This window comes from Mycteria americana, chromosome 1 (genome assembly GCF_035582795.1).
Source record: "Mycteria americana isolate JAX WOST 10 ecotype Jacksonville Zoo and Gardens chromosome 1, USCA_MyAme_1.0, whole genome shotgun sequence".
Taxonomy (NCBI): Eukaryota; Metazoa; Chordata; class Aves; order Ciconiiformes; family Ciconiidae; genus Mycteria; species Mycteria americana.
The window spans coordinates 76,298,331-76,314,520 of NC_134365.1; the positions used below are offsets into that span (position 1 = coordinate 76,298,331).

The window sequence follows — 16,190 nt, forward strand, 5'->3', positions numbered from 1 at the left end:
CTTTCTTTTTTCTTTGACCTAGTAATCTTGAGCAGTCATCTATAAAAATAGCTTCTCCCTGTCTGCCATCCCATACCTTGCATTTACCGAGAAGTGTATATCCACTGATTTTTTTTTTTTTTACCTTTTTCAGAGAATTAAAGTACTGAATGGTAGGGGTCATGTTTGTGTAAGAAGACTTGGTTTTAGTGTTTTCATTATAGCCACAATTAATTATTTGCATGTAACAACCACAATGGTTTGAGATGTGGAAGAGATTGATTTAAAAGTGACAGCACCAGCCCCTACCATAAGCTGCACTGTAGAACCTCTTACAGGAGAGCAGAACCAGTGAGCTAATAATCTGCCAGGTTCAGTTTTATTTTTTCATAGTGACATTATAAAAATGTAGCAACTTGTGATCTGTCTTAACTTCTGCTTAAATTAATGCCATCTACATATATTTAGAGTTTGTTTAGCTTCACAGAAGTATCTTCAGGGTTAGGTTCTTCCCCCTCTACTGTAGGCAGAATATCTTGAGATTTGTCTCTTTTTTTTTTTTTATTTTTTTATTTTTTTGCCTGAGATGAGCAGCCTGACATTTTCTCTAGTCAATTACTGAACACACCTGATTTTTCTGTACTTTTTGAGTTAGGATCTTTAAAATTAGCCTTGTGGTTTTTTGGTTGGTGTCGTGCAACAACATAGTCATTCTGTTGTTGCAGACTAGGAACTAAATCCCAGATGTGTTTTCATTAATTGTAAACCTAATGTAATCTTGGACTTTAAAGTGTTGCTTTCTTCTTGGTTACTTGTGGCCTTTAAATGTTGACTTATGTTGCCAGTGACACAAATTAAGCTTGGAAGTAGATAAAGCAAAAACTTGCTATTTACCTTTATACTATCAAATAAATAAATTTCAAAGACTTTAATGGCATAAATTGCCTCTTGGGCATTTCTTGGTAGCTGGTGCTTAGTTGGCCCTGGTTCTACCAGGTGGTAATTAACTATCAGTAAGTGTCTAACTAGAGATCATCATGACTTCTGAAACTGTTGTGGGAGTCTTGATTGCTTTCTACAAGGCTTCTCCTGAGTTAATGTCTTTACTGAGAGAGGCAAATGCTGTGGCTTTACTTACTGCTGTTTGAGATGGAGGTAATGGCTTGTGATAAAGAAATAAATTTTTCCCCATCTCTCACATTTGTCTCACACTTGCACCTCTGCAAGGTCCAAGCATACTTGAAATTCATTGCACTGGGAGGATTGCTTCCAGAGGGTTGATTAAACTTCTTGTGAAGGAGTGCAGTAAAACCAGCAAAAATCAGCTTTCTGTTTGTCTTCCTTTGACTCATTGCTAATTGCAAGGAAAGAGAAAGGTAGTTTGGATTCTATTGACTACAAATTGAAATAAGACATTAAAGCTCCAAACAAAAAGATATCTATGATTATATAATAGCAGTAGCTGTTATAAAACGTTTATTCCTTTGATTAGTAACAATTAAGAAATGGTGTATTATAGTCCCACTCATAACCCTTCCTCACATACTCGGGGAGTGGGGACATGACGGCACAGGACACGCAGGTGTTGGTTGAAGGTCTGGTGGGAGGGCACTCATTTTCAACAAGGACAAATGCTTGTGGAGGAAGCTAGAAATCTGCAAGCTTTCAGGCCCGACTTTGCTCTCTGCAGGTGCCATCAGTGACTGTTTTACAACCGTGAAATGCGTAACAGTTGTATACTTCAGTATTTTACCTATTATTATCCAGTGTGTGCTTCCAGTTAGAGACATTTGAAGTTCATTTTATAGAAGCTGACTGTTTGCAGACACAAGTTACCTGAAAGAGACTGCTACTTAACAAACTTGCTGTATTATTCTTATACTGAATTGAGTTACTTTGAGTGTGTTCCAATGTATACAACAAAATGACGTGTTGTCTTCTGCTTTTTTATGTGCATCAGCACAAAAAACCCCCTAAACTAGTGAGGTTTTCTCAAAACAACTTCTGAAATAAAGCCCTCGATGTATTGATGATAACATAAAAAGTCTCTTTGGCCCTGGAGCACTTTAACTTTGCCTTGTCTGCCAAAGACACAGCCAAGAGGTGCACTTTCTGGTGTCATTCATGACTGGAAATTTTTTGTCTTGGTGTAGTCCTTTCCTTGTAGATGAACACTGGCATGCACAGGGAGGAATTCACTGGCTCTTTTTGTTGTCTTAGCAGTGGTGAGCCATACGAAATAGCTTGCACTGTAGTTTCATTGGCTCGTGTGTATTGCTGGACTGTTAGTTTGTGAGCTTTTGGCTCTTATAAATCTGGATTTGATTCCTGACCCAGGTCACTATAAATTGAGGGGTGCCATGTGGGACAGGAAGAAATGGAACGGGTAGGGAGAATGGTACAATTTTTGGCTGCAGAGGTGACTTCTGCTTTAAAGTGTGAGTGGAACTATGTGCATTTGAAATAGGGAAAAGAGGTGTTTGTGGAATCAAATGTGAAGGCCGTAGTGCACTGCATGCAAGATGGCATTCACAAAAGCAAGCACTGCAGGCCTTTAGAAAAGGTGCAGGTTTTCTCTCTCTCCCGCCAGTTTTTGCCGCTACGGCGCGCTGTCTTTACTTAAGTGCTTCGCTTTGTCCTGGGCAATTCTAAGAAGGCTGGAATCGGGGGTTATTAGGAGTGGCTTATAACTCTTTGCCGAGGAAGGGTAATTGAAGTTAACCTTTAAACCCTCTGGGAAATCACTGTTTTGGATGAGGACTTTCTTGTATCAAAAGGGTTAGTTGGAAATGCAGAGCGATGTCTAATGTTCCTGCTAATGTTAAAGACAAAACTGACTTGAAACTGGATTTTTTTTTTTTTGTTGGTTTGGGTTAATGCTAAACTGAACTAATTTGAATTTACAAATAAACTGCAGTGACTGTTTAATTCTGATATCTTAATTTTAATGTTCCTGATGTGGATTCTGCAAACTAATATACCTCAGTGCTCATATAAAACCAGGCTAAATCATCATACAAAATGATGCTATGTAAACAACCTGTGCAAGCAGAAAATAATGGCCTTTGCTTGCAAAGATGACAGCAGTCTTTCAGGATTTTTTAAAAATAGAACAGGCTCTCCAGAATTGACTATAAATTGCTGTGATGTGGAAATAGAAATTGTCTGGCACTGCGTAAAATGTGAAGAATCGTTTCCTCAAGAATTGTAATATCGACTGTTTGAGGGAACTGAAGGGATTGCTGGATTCTGTCTGTATTGCAAACACAGGCTGCATGCTAAACTACTGCTTTGCCACTAGTTCAGTCATTATACTGGCTGAGACACATGCTCAGTGGCTAAGGAAGAGAAATCTGGTTTTATTCATTAGTTTTACATGCATGCATGCCCTTAACTACACTAATATAGGTAAAACAGAATCTCATTCCAGGTTTTTTTTTTTTTTCAGTTACTGTCAACCAGACTTATCCTTAAGGAAAGAAATTAAAGCAGATGCCACATCATTGTGTTACCACTTTTATGTCACCTAAATACCTGGGTGACTTGTCCAACTATACTTTTTCAGAGATGTGCATGGTTAATGCACATGCTTTAACTTGAATTGTTCTTTTGAAGTGTCTTCATATGGTTCTAACTGCTAGGATTAATTACAATAGGAGCTAACTCAACGCACTTTCTGGTAACCTACCACCCAAACAGGTCAGTGGATATGTGAATACCAGACCTAATCCCAATTTCTGCTAAACACCACTTGACTCTATTTCCTCAATCTCTTTCTTTTTTCTTTAAATATACTTTCTCATACATGCGTTTCTGAGAATCAGTGCAAAATATTTAGTCATATGTAGACAAGGCAAGAGTTTGATGCTCTTTGAAGAATTAATAGTCAAGGGTGAAACTGGACAGTTTGTTTCAAATGATAAGGCAGGCATGTGAAGTGATGGAGCTGCTCATTGTACTTTAAATCTACAGAGCAAACTTTGGTTGATCATGAGCAAAAAAGATTGTCAGCGAAAAAGAAATTTTCAACAACAAAGCGAATTCTTGCTGTGGCTTCACACCTTCTCTACTGCTAATTGCCTTGTGAAGCGAGCCTGAATGCATCTACAGCAGTATGGCCAAGGCAGTGTTTTCTAGGGGTCTCTGATCAGCAGTCTGCAGGAATCTTTGCACTTCTAAGACTGCTGAAGGAAGCAGACAAAAGCATGTCTCCTACCAGTAAGTGTAACATTGCAATGCCTGCTGTCTTAAGAAAAAACTTGCTGACAAGGAGAAGAGAAAATTACTGGTTTCTTTGCTGTTACTCTAGTATTCTTCCAAATGGAGTCACACAGAATGTGCGAGGAGATGAGGGAGTAGTGTAGTATGTGCACAGTCTGTGAATCAGTCTTGATGGCTCTCTGTTGAATCAGGGTGCCCTTTTGATCTTGGGTTAATTGTTATGGTGGGCTTTAATGATGGGTGTTGCCAAGTAAAAGGTTAGTAGTTTGGAGGAGGAGAAAATAATGTGTCCTACCTGTAAGTGTTCTACTTTACATGGTGATGTCCTCTTAGCTTATGTGTTGGGGCTCTCTTGCCTATGTTGTTTAAACAAAAAGAAAATAAATCACTTCAAGTGTTTTTCTTTTCCTTTTCTCAACAACTGGAATTCTAAAGGTTTAAAACTGTATTAAATGAATTCAAGCCTGTTGTTCCTGGAAAGCAAAGTATGGTCTTCACATACTTGCAAGGAGAAAACAGACAGGCAGAACTCTTAAGATCATGGTGAAGACTATTTTTTTTTCTATCAAGCTGCTTTATTATTTTCATTTCACTCTTTTTGGTTTATGTATCAACATGATTTTTGTAGCACTTGCTTTTCAGCACTTCAGTAGAGCTTAAAGAACTAGGATACCATGTTTGTGGAGTGAAGCATGGAATCCATTTAGGGGTGGATTTGAAGAGATTATAATCCAATTTTTTTCTCTTTGAGAAGAGTTAAATAGTAGTAACAAAGAGGCGACTTCTTTTCTGACTGATGTAGAAAGGGATGTTAATGCTGTTGCTCCCGCTAACACAGGATATGGTTTAAAAAACAAACACAAAGCTATGTGGGAATCAGACGTAGGCTGGTTGCTCAGATGCGACCAGAGGCTAGTGGTAATGTAGGCAGGACTCGAAATGAGTGCTGTAGACAAATTGGACACAAGCAGACGGGGGACTGAATAATGCAGTGAAGTTGGGGGTTGGATGATTCCTCTGTCAATTCTGTTTGAGGTGTCTGATTGCTTTGGGAAAAGGGGGAATAAACTTATTTGATCTTGCTGTGACTGGCTACCTTTTACAGTCTACGTGCAGTGAAGACATAAACAGGTTGATCCTCCTTATATTCTCCTAATAATGTGCCTTGTTTCCAGTTTGGATCAGTCTCCTCCCCATAGGTAAGAGCAGTAGCCAAAATAGGCTGATACAGATACTGTTAATTTGGGAGCACGTGCTGTTTATCAATAGGGTCAGAAAGGACAGAATAGCGAGCCAGCAGGAGGGAGAACTACTTTCTCCTCTCCACTGGTGTACCCCTAAATTTTCTTGTCAACCTTTCTTATACTCCCTTTTGACATTTGATACAAAGACACCATCTTGCACCTGGAGACCTTCATACCATGGGCTTTTTAATGAGACTTCAAGTAAGGATGCTGCTTGTACTAACTGATTTGTCACAGGGAAGCTTTTTTTTCTTGCTAGGAGCCATACATCAATCCCAGATTTATTTTTACATAGGTCATTATACAGCTGCTGGTGGATAACTTTTGATTAACAATGATGATAAGATAATTGGGACCATCTGACCCAGATGTGGTAGAAGGCCTCCCTAGCTTGCAGCACCTGATCTTCCTTGCTACTCTGTCCAAAACAAATGTACCTTTCACTGCTACCTCAAGGCATGTAGAAATCCGTCTGTAATTTGGATATGGTGGTGTATCCTTTTAGATTGTGACCTCAAGACTAATAATTCATAGCAGTAGGCTCCAAGTGATGTTTGCAGTCTTTCAGAATTGTCATTACCTTGATAGAAACATAAGCTAACATCGTGTATCTCCCATTACCCCAAAGAACTGACCAAAACATTCTGACCTTGTTAAAACTACAGATGTGTCTCCTTGGAGATAATGACTTGATCTTTTGAGATTCCTCTTTCCATATTTTTTTCCTTTATAGCTAATTGCTACTTAACTTCAACAAAGACAGAAAAGGCTTTCATTTTAAAGATTTCCTGCTTGTAATCAAGGATGCTGCTTTCCTGTATTTTTAAAAAAAAAAACAAAACCCTTTTGAAAAGGCAACTTCATGCCTCTTTTTTTTTAATGCTGTTTCTTCATAAGGTCTTTTTCAGTGTCATAAACTGCTTCATGTTTCTCCTGAACTTCATTTCAACAGAGGATTACTTTGGTTCACATGAATTGGGACATAGTTTTGGTCATTCAATAAGCTATAGAACAACTGTGAAGAAAATAAAACATGATTTAAGGTAAAAAGATTTGTTACCGTGCCCATCCTATTTTCCTTCCACATGAGCGGAAGGGTCACAGTTGCTTTAGAAATATGTGACTGAAAGAGACCACCTGAATTTGAAAGTTATTTGTTGTTCTTCCCAATCCTCCTTCTGCATTGCAGACTATTGAGTAATAAAAGTTTAGTCAAAGAAGTTTGGGAAAAAACATCAGTGGGAACAGATCCTCGAAACAGACATTTTGCATTTTCATATTCTCTAATGTGGTGACTGGCATGTCAACCTTGTTTGCTGTTGTTGGTAATGCCATCATATACTCGGACGATGAGTTGTCTTGTCTTTGGTTCTCCCTTCTTCCATCATCACTAGGAAACCCCTTTCCTCTCCGCAGGGTAAGCTCCAAGGTGTGATGCAAGTAGTTGCTTGGGATAGACAGGGATAACAGACACCACATGTGTCTCAAAGTGACATCCGAGAGTACAAGGAGGGTCTGTTCAAAAGCTGTTGCAAGCAAAGAAAATTAGGTCTTTGTTTCCTCTGTGATCTTTTCTGTGCTCTTGAATTCTCAGCCTCGTACCCTCTTTGAGCCTATTGATCAAATAGAAAGAAGGAGAATGCTTCACCATACTTTCACTTTTTCTTTATGTGCTTGCCCAACAGTGTATATATATTCTTTATGAACAGATTTTTACCCTGCAGCAGTGTGAAGCTGGCATACTTGTGTGCCCACTGGCACAGAGCAGCAGAACTGAAGCTGAGCAGAGTCTCAAGTTTGTTTGGTTTGGTGAAGCAATGAGCCTGCTTAGGTTTGTCTTTAATTCTCTTCTCTTCTCTCTCCCACAGGAGAGGGAGGTCTTCCCACCTGCAAGAAAGGAAGTTTCCCACCTACAAGAGCTAGAAATCTTATTCTTTTTATGTTTCCTCCCTACCATAGAGTTCCTTGCATGTGCAGTGTTTATTTCTTCATGATCTCAGAATGGCATGATCACCTGCATGATTTTACCAGTTTGGAGATGCCAAACAGATTATGTAGCCTGGTGTGTGCAATTAGTCATCTTGGTTCACCTTGCTAAGAAATCTGGCCTCTGGGGAAGTCCTTTATTGTGGCATCTCTTAAAAGAAGGTCTTCCTTTCAGCTGCTTGTGTCCTACTTCTGGCATTTGCATTTGTGCATCTCCTCAGAGCCTTATAGGAATAGAAATGACTTTTAATGCCTCTCTTGTTCTACCTACTTCTGTTAATTAAAAAAAAAGGAGTTTTTGTTCTTCTGTTTCTTCACACAGTATGCTAGGGAGTCTAGGCAGCAATTTATACTGTATCCCTAGTAATAGATTCAATAAGGCTGGACCCCTTTCTTGTTGGCTTGACTGACTTCTCTCTATTCCTGTATCTTTTTGCCTTTTAACATGTCAGGATCTCCTTCTACAAGTACATACTGGAATTGGGGCTCCAGTCTACAAGGCTGCAGTGTGAGAACAAAGAAGACTTTAGTATTTTCCTTGGGACTTCCATAAAACAAAATATATAAAACATCTCCATTAAAATGTCTAGATTGATGAAGAGAAGGGGAAAAAAAAGCAAGCCTTTTCCTGCAGCAGTAGCTTGATTAATGGATTTATTGTTTGTACAGATTTTGTCAGGAAGCCATATGGCTTGAGGAAAACAAAGAGGAAGTCGCTGATGTTGAGAATCTGATTTAATAGGGGTCCCTAAGGACAGAATGTGGCTCTTATCCTTACTCCTTCCCACTCAGTTTGCAAAGTTGTCTGAGAAGAGTTTTAGTGCTTCAATAGAGCTAAAGATAATGTGGCTCTGTTTGAGTGGAAGTGTCGGTCCCTACTGCTGGATCAGCATCACAGCTACTCTATTCTCAGGTTAAAAATCCACTATTCTTTGCCTGTTGTTTAAAGTATCCTGGAGTAGTTAACAAGGAACAGTAACTGAAATGTTCACTACTTGTATCTTGGCAGTTGATCAGTTTGCAATAGATGAAGACAACTTTAGCATCTTGAAGCTTGAGCTCTCATAGTTTGGGCTGAGACGATATTTCTCTCCTCTCTACCCTTCTTTCCCCCAGCAAAATTCAAGCATATACATCTCTGGATTAACTGAGTCACCATCTGTATCCTACAACCAGATTTATTTTCCTAATCTGATGTGTGTATATGGAGATTGATAAGTAACTGTGGTTCAAGCACTGGTGATTTAACCTAATGTGGTGGGTTAAATGAATGTTAAGCATTATCTATGACTGTTCGACTCTAGTTATGACTACATGGTGAATAAACCTGAGTAGAGAATCTAAAGCAATGTTCTGTAATGGAACTGCAAACAAATACATTAAGGATGTTTAACAAGTACTACTTCTTTGTATGAAATTACAGCTTCTCAGCTGAGAGGCATAAACTCACCAAAAACTGGTTATGGTCATTTCAGAGCTGAAGTAAAAGGCTCATGTGAACCATTAGTAATTGTTAGTGGGTCCACAGAGTGGAAAGCACAAAACATCACTTCACAAAAACATATTCTGACAGCTTGGGAATTTAATGAATATTGGTTTGTGAACGAAAGCTAAGTAGTCAGCTGGTGGTAGTGAAAACAATTTGATATGTACCTGAGATCTCTGGAGCTCCTGAACGTCCTATTTTGAAGTTTTTGGCCATAACGAAAAAAGTAATTAGTCCTATAGGGCTTCGATGCATAGTGCGGGTGGTCTGGTATTTTACAACAGGCTAGTCCTTTCTTTCCAGATCTTTAAGAGGTTTTTGTTGTTTTCTGGACCCTTATGACATACTTAAGCTGGAGCTGGTGCTTATTGAATGTTTTCATATAGCTCTGACAGGTACTAGGAGAAAAACAGTTTGTCTTGACAAAATTCAGTGGCTGACAACAGTGGAAGAGGAGACGTTAAAAGACTAGAGGAAAGTTTTCCTGATTTAAATCTATTCTTCTATGCTTCTATCAAATTGTAAAGTTCCCATTTAGTGTTATGCGTAACAGATATGTTCCTTTAAAATATTATTCAGAAAGTCTTTAGTGGTGAAGGTTTAAAAATAACGATTTCTCACATGTTCTCCTTGGCTATGACATAGTATTAGGCAATGATTGTAAGTCTGTTACAATGATGCTGTTAAACATCATTGTAGTAAGCATCCCTTCCAAGCTGATTAATATTAGTCTTAATCAGCAGTTTGGGATTTGTTATGCTTTGCCTAGTTTGTTTGACTTGTTATGCGTGCATTGGCCATGATTCAGTACTGCAAGGGAGTCAGGGTATGCAGTCCGAGAGCGCTTGGAGGTTTTTACGTCTGGAACCCCTCCAGTGTGAGGATTATTTTCCTTAAAAAGAAAACTAGGAAAGAAGATTGTGAAATAATCTCCTGTATTTACAATTTAGCAGTGGTAGATGCTCGTGACTACCTAATACAGTGCTTAGTTTTTCCTAATGTTCTGGAAAGCTGTTGAGATGTTGTTTACCACACTTAGTTATTTATAGCAGGAAAATGTCACACCAGGTATAAGAGGCAGCAAATTAAGTGCAGTATTCCACATTTCTTTTGAACTAACTTTAACAAAACAAAATACTACTTGTATGTAGCGGGCCGTTACGTATCCATATCTATAGGTGCTAGGCGAACACTCTGTTTTTCCAAAGCATTAAAGGGAGGAGGGGGAATAGGACTTTACCTTCAAGAAGGTAGTTTTACTAATGTATAACAATGTTTCCATTTTTTCTTCTAGCAGCTGACCTTGTCAGGAGAGTTGACACCTATGGCTGGAGTAGCAGATTGCGCTAGGCCCGCTGCATAAGCAGACATCTCTGTCTTCATCTGCAGGTAAGAAATCATGACTAAAAAACTTCAAATAAGAGTTTTCCGCTTCTCTTCTGAAAGTACTTGCACATAAAGCACACCAAGAACTCTAAAGCTTAAAGAACTTCATAAATATGTGTTCATCGCTCCCCCTTTCTTCCTAAGGTTAGAAATCTGAGCAAGATCCCAGCTCCCCTGCTCTGTGCGACACCTGTTTTCCCGAAACAGTTGTGTTTCGGAGCAGACCTGCAATGGTCCTGGCCAAGTTTCTCTCTCCTGTGATGATGCGATCTCCATGTGTACGCCCCCCCCAGCTGTGTAAGAGGGAGACCCAAGGCTAACCTGTTGCTGGGGAGCGTGCCCTGATGAGAGGAGACTCTTGTCCCTGGCTTGTCTAGTTGTCAGGTCTTCTGGGGCAGCAGCTCTCGGTGCCAGCAGCAGCTGGTAGGGCACTTGTAGGTCGGGCAGTCTGCTGTGGCTGCCCATGGGTTTGGGGATTGCAGGCTGCAGCTGCCTCTTGGGTTGTGCTGTAGATGTGCTCTGAGCAGAGGGCCCCAATCCCCTTTGGTTTGATGGAGTTCTTGAGTTCATTTGGGGAGGGGGGGCATTTTCTGGGTTTTGGTGGGTGGTTTTTTTTTTTTCTTCAAATAGAAGTTCTGCAGGAGAAGTACTGTGACTTGTGTAAAAAAAAAAAAAAAAAAAAAAAAAAAAAACCACAACAACAAACCTCCACCCCCCAACAATCCTGCAGTCCAACTGTTTCCCATTCTTAATGTGAGTGTACATTTCAAACACAATGCTGGATATGAGGAGATGTCCTCAGCTCGGCGAGTCAGACATTGCCAAAAATCCAGAAGAGATGTCAGGAAAAGAAAATGGTGGCAGATAATGCTTTTCGTGATAATGTGATTAATTTTTGATGTAGTAGAAATATCGGAACTTAGAATTCAATGCTATAAAAATATATACTGGCAGATTATGCATTGGTATTACTTTTCACATTGCTTTGATTTTTGAGTTCTGTTTTATGGTGTAAATGAAGTTGGTGAAGCAAGTGGGGGAAAATCACTCTGCTAATGTGTCCTGGAGTCTGTGAGCAGAATGCAGTTTGTTCTCTGGCTTGTTACCGTTTACAGGCCTTAGTTAAAGCTAATTTGTCTCGTGTACATATGGCAGCTTTTAAGTGGTAGACTTCTATACCAATCACACCTCCTTCAGCATTTTTATGTATAGAATACCATTCTACAACTCCTATTTCAAATATAATATTTTGTAGTAGTATTGTATTGATAATTGAAGCAGGTGAGGGACCAGTGTAACTAAATAGAATAAAATACTTGGGTCATTTGCCAAAATGATAGCTTGTCTCATGTTTAAGTTCTGTGTATCTGAAGTACAGGCAAGCATAAAGGTACAGGAGCTTTTTCTTGCTACAGGAAAGGCTGAAGCACGTGATTATTGGTGGTTCTGGCCCTGTAAGAATAGGCAGTAGTACTGCATGGCCAAAAGTATTTACTTTCATTGTCCTTGGTGTAGAATGTTAACTAGTAGAAATATATATACACATATATAAAATGCAGTGTATATACCAGATAGAAGCTTTGTTGAAGTGTAACACATATATGTGTGTGTATGCATTTGTACGTGTATATATAGCATTAAAAATGCTGTATTGTTTTGAAGTTTAGAGACTGATACTGTCTTAAGTTGTCCTGTATTTGGGAAGTCTTATTCATTAAAGTATTTTCAGTGTCACATTCTAGGTGTGTTATGTATTTCTTTAATGTAAAGCAGTTAATAATTTCTAAAGCAGACATTTCCAGAGTGTTAATTGCTGCCTGCAACTGACACAACATATTCTTGCTAAAGACTACGATGATTCTGTATGATGGAGTAGTACCAGTGATGAAGATAGTCCTGTTGACTGAAACAGCATGCAGAATTTATAGAGACACTGGTCTCTTATTTTTCCCAGGTGGCGTTTAGCCAGAGCATGCATATATATATATATATATATATATATGTATGTATGTATGTTAACCTGTAACTCCAGGAAACTGAGAATGTGGGTGGTATTGAGTCAGGTTTTCTTTTGCCAAGTTAAAATATTTAAGTATTTGATGTGACTATTATTTGAGTAAATTCCTTTCAGTGGAGCAAGTCTGTGGCTAGCTGCCAGGTGACAGAGTGTCGCTCCTTTATTTGTCACTTTGAAATGAACCATGTGAGTTATGCTCTTTCAATGATTTTATTTTGAGAACAGGAGGTATGTGCCTGCTGAAAATTTGTCAAGATGCTGCTTGCCCACCCTCACATGAGGAGAGTTACTCTTTTACCTTCACTTGTTTTGAATAAACCAATTTTTTTCCTTGTAAGCATCACTAATCTAATTTGTTGTTATTACGTGACTTCAGTTTGCTGTCTATTTTGGGGCACAAGAGAAAGGGTCAACTTGTAGTATGTGGTTTATTAAAACACTTTCTCAGCTGAAATCATGAAATCATAATAGATTTTTGTACTTAAAAAAAAATAATTAAAATCCACTTTTATTCAGTGCCAATCAATAAATAAAATGAGAGAAGAAAAACAGCATTATACCAGTATATAAATCTGTGGCTCCCGCATGTTTTGGATAGTCTTTACAGTCTGGTTCCCTCATCTCAGAGAGAAGGCAGTAGAACTGGAAAAGGCTTGGAGGAGGAGGGTAGTAAGGATGATGAGAGATGTGAGCAATTTAGCAAGCTAGGACTCTTCAGGCTGAAAGAAAAACAGCCTAATGTAGGAGGGAACCCTACAAAATCATGAATGAGATGAAGGCAAACAGGACTTATTTTATTCACTCTACCAGGACAAGAACCAGTGGACATCAAATGAAGCTAATAGAAACCTAGTTCAGAACAAACAAAAAGCAGGTAATACTCCATACCACAAGAATTAGACCTGTGGAACTCCTTGCCACAAAGTTGTGGAGACTGAAGAGTGAAAGAGGAATCCAGCTGAGGTGAATAAATACAATTCACACCTTTGAATCCTGGAGCTGGGGCCAGCTGGAAACCAACAGGGCTTTCAGGAGAACTATAAAGTATTCTTGCAGCCTTTTTGTTCTTCCCTAGGCATTCGCTATGACTCCTTGTTCCTTTTATTTTTATGGGTTAGGAATTTTAATGTCCAATATATTTCTTGTCTTCTAGCTTACTGAGGCAAGGTCTCAATCTTTTCCACAACAGCATCAGTCAAGGTTTCAGGTCCTGATCCGCGTTCCTCCAAAGGGGCACTACCCCTCTCGCTGCTTCTGTTTCTTCATGCAAGTCATGTAGGACAACTGTCTGTCTTGTGCTGAGACTTTGTAGTGGTGCAAACTGTTTCCTTTTGAATGTCATAGTCACAGTTGCAATTGCCTTTGAACTGTTTACTAGCAAAGATAAGCTGCTGCTAGTCAGAATAAATGTGTTTTATATCACCAGATGGTGAAAAATCTTAGTCACCCTCAAGGGTGATGCATTTTTCTTGTCAGGGGCTTCAAAGATCTTCCATGTAAGGTCAGTATCAGTGACCTGCTTAGTGATGAATCCCTGTTGGAGACAGATTTACAGGGCTGGATGGACATTTGGTCTTGGCCCAGTATGCCTCCTCTTACAATCTTCAGGTGTTGTAGATTCTCTAGAATTGTCTCTACAGCTTTGAAAAGTAGTAGTTCAGGACAAGGGTTTTTTTGTGAATAGTAGGTGGTCCAGGACCCTTATACTTCTTCATGAAACTTTCTTCAATTGATAAATTAGAATTTCAGTTGTGTCTCTACTTGATTTCAAAACAGAGGAGTAACCTTCTTTGAGAAACTTTTTTCTTCTTCTACAACTTAAATATGAAAAGTGGACAAAAATTGGCCTGCTTGAGAATTATAGACCTATTTTTTTCCTTGAAGTTCAGTGTAGGTCTGTTGGCTGTGCACATTGATTTAACTCACACAAAATCTTAAATACAGTTGACAAAACCTTTGGTTTGAGAGTCACTTCAGAGGCTTTCACTAGTAGCACAATACTTTTTTTTTTTTTTTGACTAGTGATTCCTTACTGGGTCAGGAGCCTACTGTATAGTACTGCTTTCTTGAACACCCTTTCCCTTTCCATTTCAATGGCCTGCAAAAGTTTTCTACCTGGTTATCCACTCTGTGGTTTTCGAACACAGAAGGGGAGATACTACATTCTCTGGGGAGCTTAATAAGCAACAAGACCAGACTTTGTTGATGTTTGAGCATTGAGACTTCATTTGTATCCTCCAGCTGCGAGTAACTGCTGAAGTGTTTTGTGGCTTGTGTTGTGCATGAAGTAGATGCCTTTGATCCTCCTGAGCCAAGAGATACTTCTGCTACTGGCTGGACTAAAAAACCTGGGTGTGCTCCCTTCCAGAACTGTATTTCTGCCATGTAAGTGGGGTGGAATTTCTTTTTCATCTGAATGTCCCAGGTCATGAATCAGAAAATAGCTCATTCATTAATCTCGCTGTGATTCTGCCACCCCCCCGCCCCCAGTCTTTGCTGCTAGGATCTACTGAAAGGAATGAAGAGATGGGACAAAGTTCCCGGGTGCTCTCTAAAAGGATCTCTGGTTCAGGGAGAGTTTCTCTGACAGGCCAGGAAGTTTGGGTTGATGTGAGAAATAATCTCAAAGGAAACGTGCTCCCTCTTGCATTTTCATTGCTTGTCTTGCACGTTTCACTGTGTATACACCTTTCTCATCCTGTCTTTTGGATTGAGTCAGTATAGGAAAAAAAAGAGATTGCTTTGACAATGTTATCACTGGGATCCTTGAATTTTGCTGCATTCTTTGGATTACAAGAAATGCTTTTCATCTCTTCTCTCTCTCCATTCCCCGCTCCGGAGTTGAACACAGCACAATGTACCTCTTGTTCCCTTGCTATCTGTGTTGCAGCTCTTTAATGACCTTGTGCTTGTTCAGACTGGTGGGACAGCGTAGCTGAAGTTGAAGATACCATGATGCATGCATCTGTTTCTTTCCTTTTCCTCATTTGTTCACATTTTTATTACGTGTAGCTTCTTGTGTTCTCAATTAAGGCTTCTTTTCCTTCCCTTTCTTACTGTCCTACGTAAATCTGTCTTTACATAAAGCTCAGCTTTATGTAATGCATCCAGATCCAAATGGTTTGTTTACATGTGCAGCACCTGTACTTCAAGTTTCTGGAATGCATTTAAAGTTGAATACTATGACTTTGTTTCTGAGGCAATATACTGGTCTTATGTTTAAAACAATATTAATTCTGCTAGTGGTTTTTCAAAACTGGGATTCATCGTTTTCTTGCCAACTGAGGGCAAACTGAAAATGGAATGTCTCTGAAGTGGAGACAGTATGTCTGGAAACAAGGACAGAAGTATTGATAATAAGTGATGGGGAGGGTGGTGTGTGGAAATGCCACTTACATGAAGAGAAAGGAAAGCCTAGCTTTTCTTCTTCAGCAATATTTGATTCATTCTTTACTACTTGGGACATGGGTCGCCATGTCCAAGCCCTTGGTGTTGCAGGCAAACCATTTCATACTTTTGTTCATTAATTCATTGAGATTTGGCAAGGTTTGCATCCTCTCACTGCTGCGCTTGCTGGGTTGGCTTTTTCTGTAGAGCAGCGAAAAGAATGGGGTCATGCGTTTCCTGTGGACTCTAACTTTAAACGTTAAGCTAGCCTCACTGACCTTTTTGAGGTCATAGTTTGGTTTTTATGAATTTATTGATCACTAGAGAATTCTGCAATATTCTACTATTTGTAGTAGCAACATGTAGAAGACCTCACCTGATGCGTGTTTAATGATACACAGTCGTTAAACATTTGAGAGGAAAAAATGTGTGCATATTAGCTAACTTCTAACAACAGCTCAAAGTTTTTTCCCCTTAATGTTTG

At 39.3% G+C, this 16,190-nt stretch overlaps 1 protein-coding gene across 6 annotated transcripts in view; it reads left to right on the top strand.

Moving 5' to 3' along the window:
- Nucleotides 1-16,190, top strand: part of RASSF8 (Ras association domain family member 8) — an 89,647-nt gene that overhangs the window by 31,955 nt on the left and 41,502 nt on the right. For 4 of the 6 annotated variants that reach the window (XM_075506664.1, XM_075506692.1, XM_075506709.1 and 1 more), the window contains exon 2: nt 10,211-10,305. The gene's annotated coding sequence lies outside the window, so the exon portion shown is untranslated. The remainder of the gene's footprint in view (nt 1-10,210; nt 10,306-16,190) is intronic. The other 2 variants (XM_075506673.1, XM_075506701.1) reach the window with 1 other exon arrangement.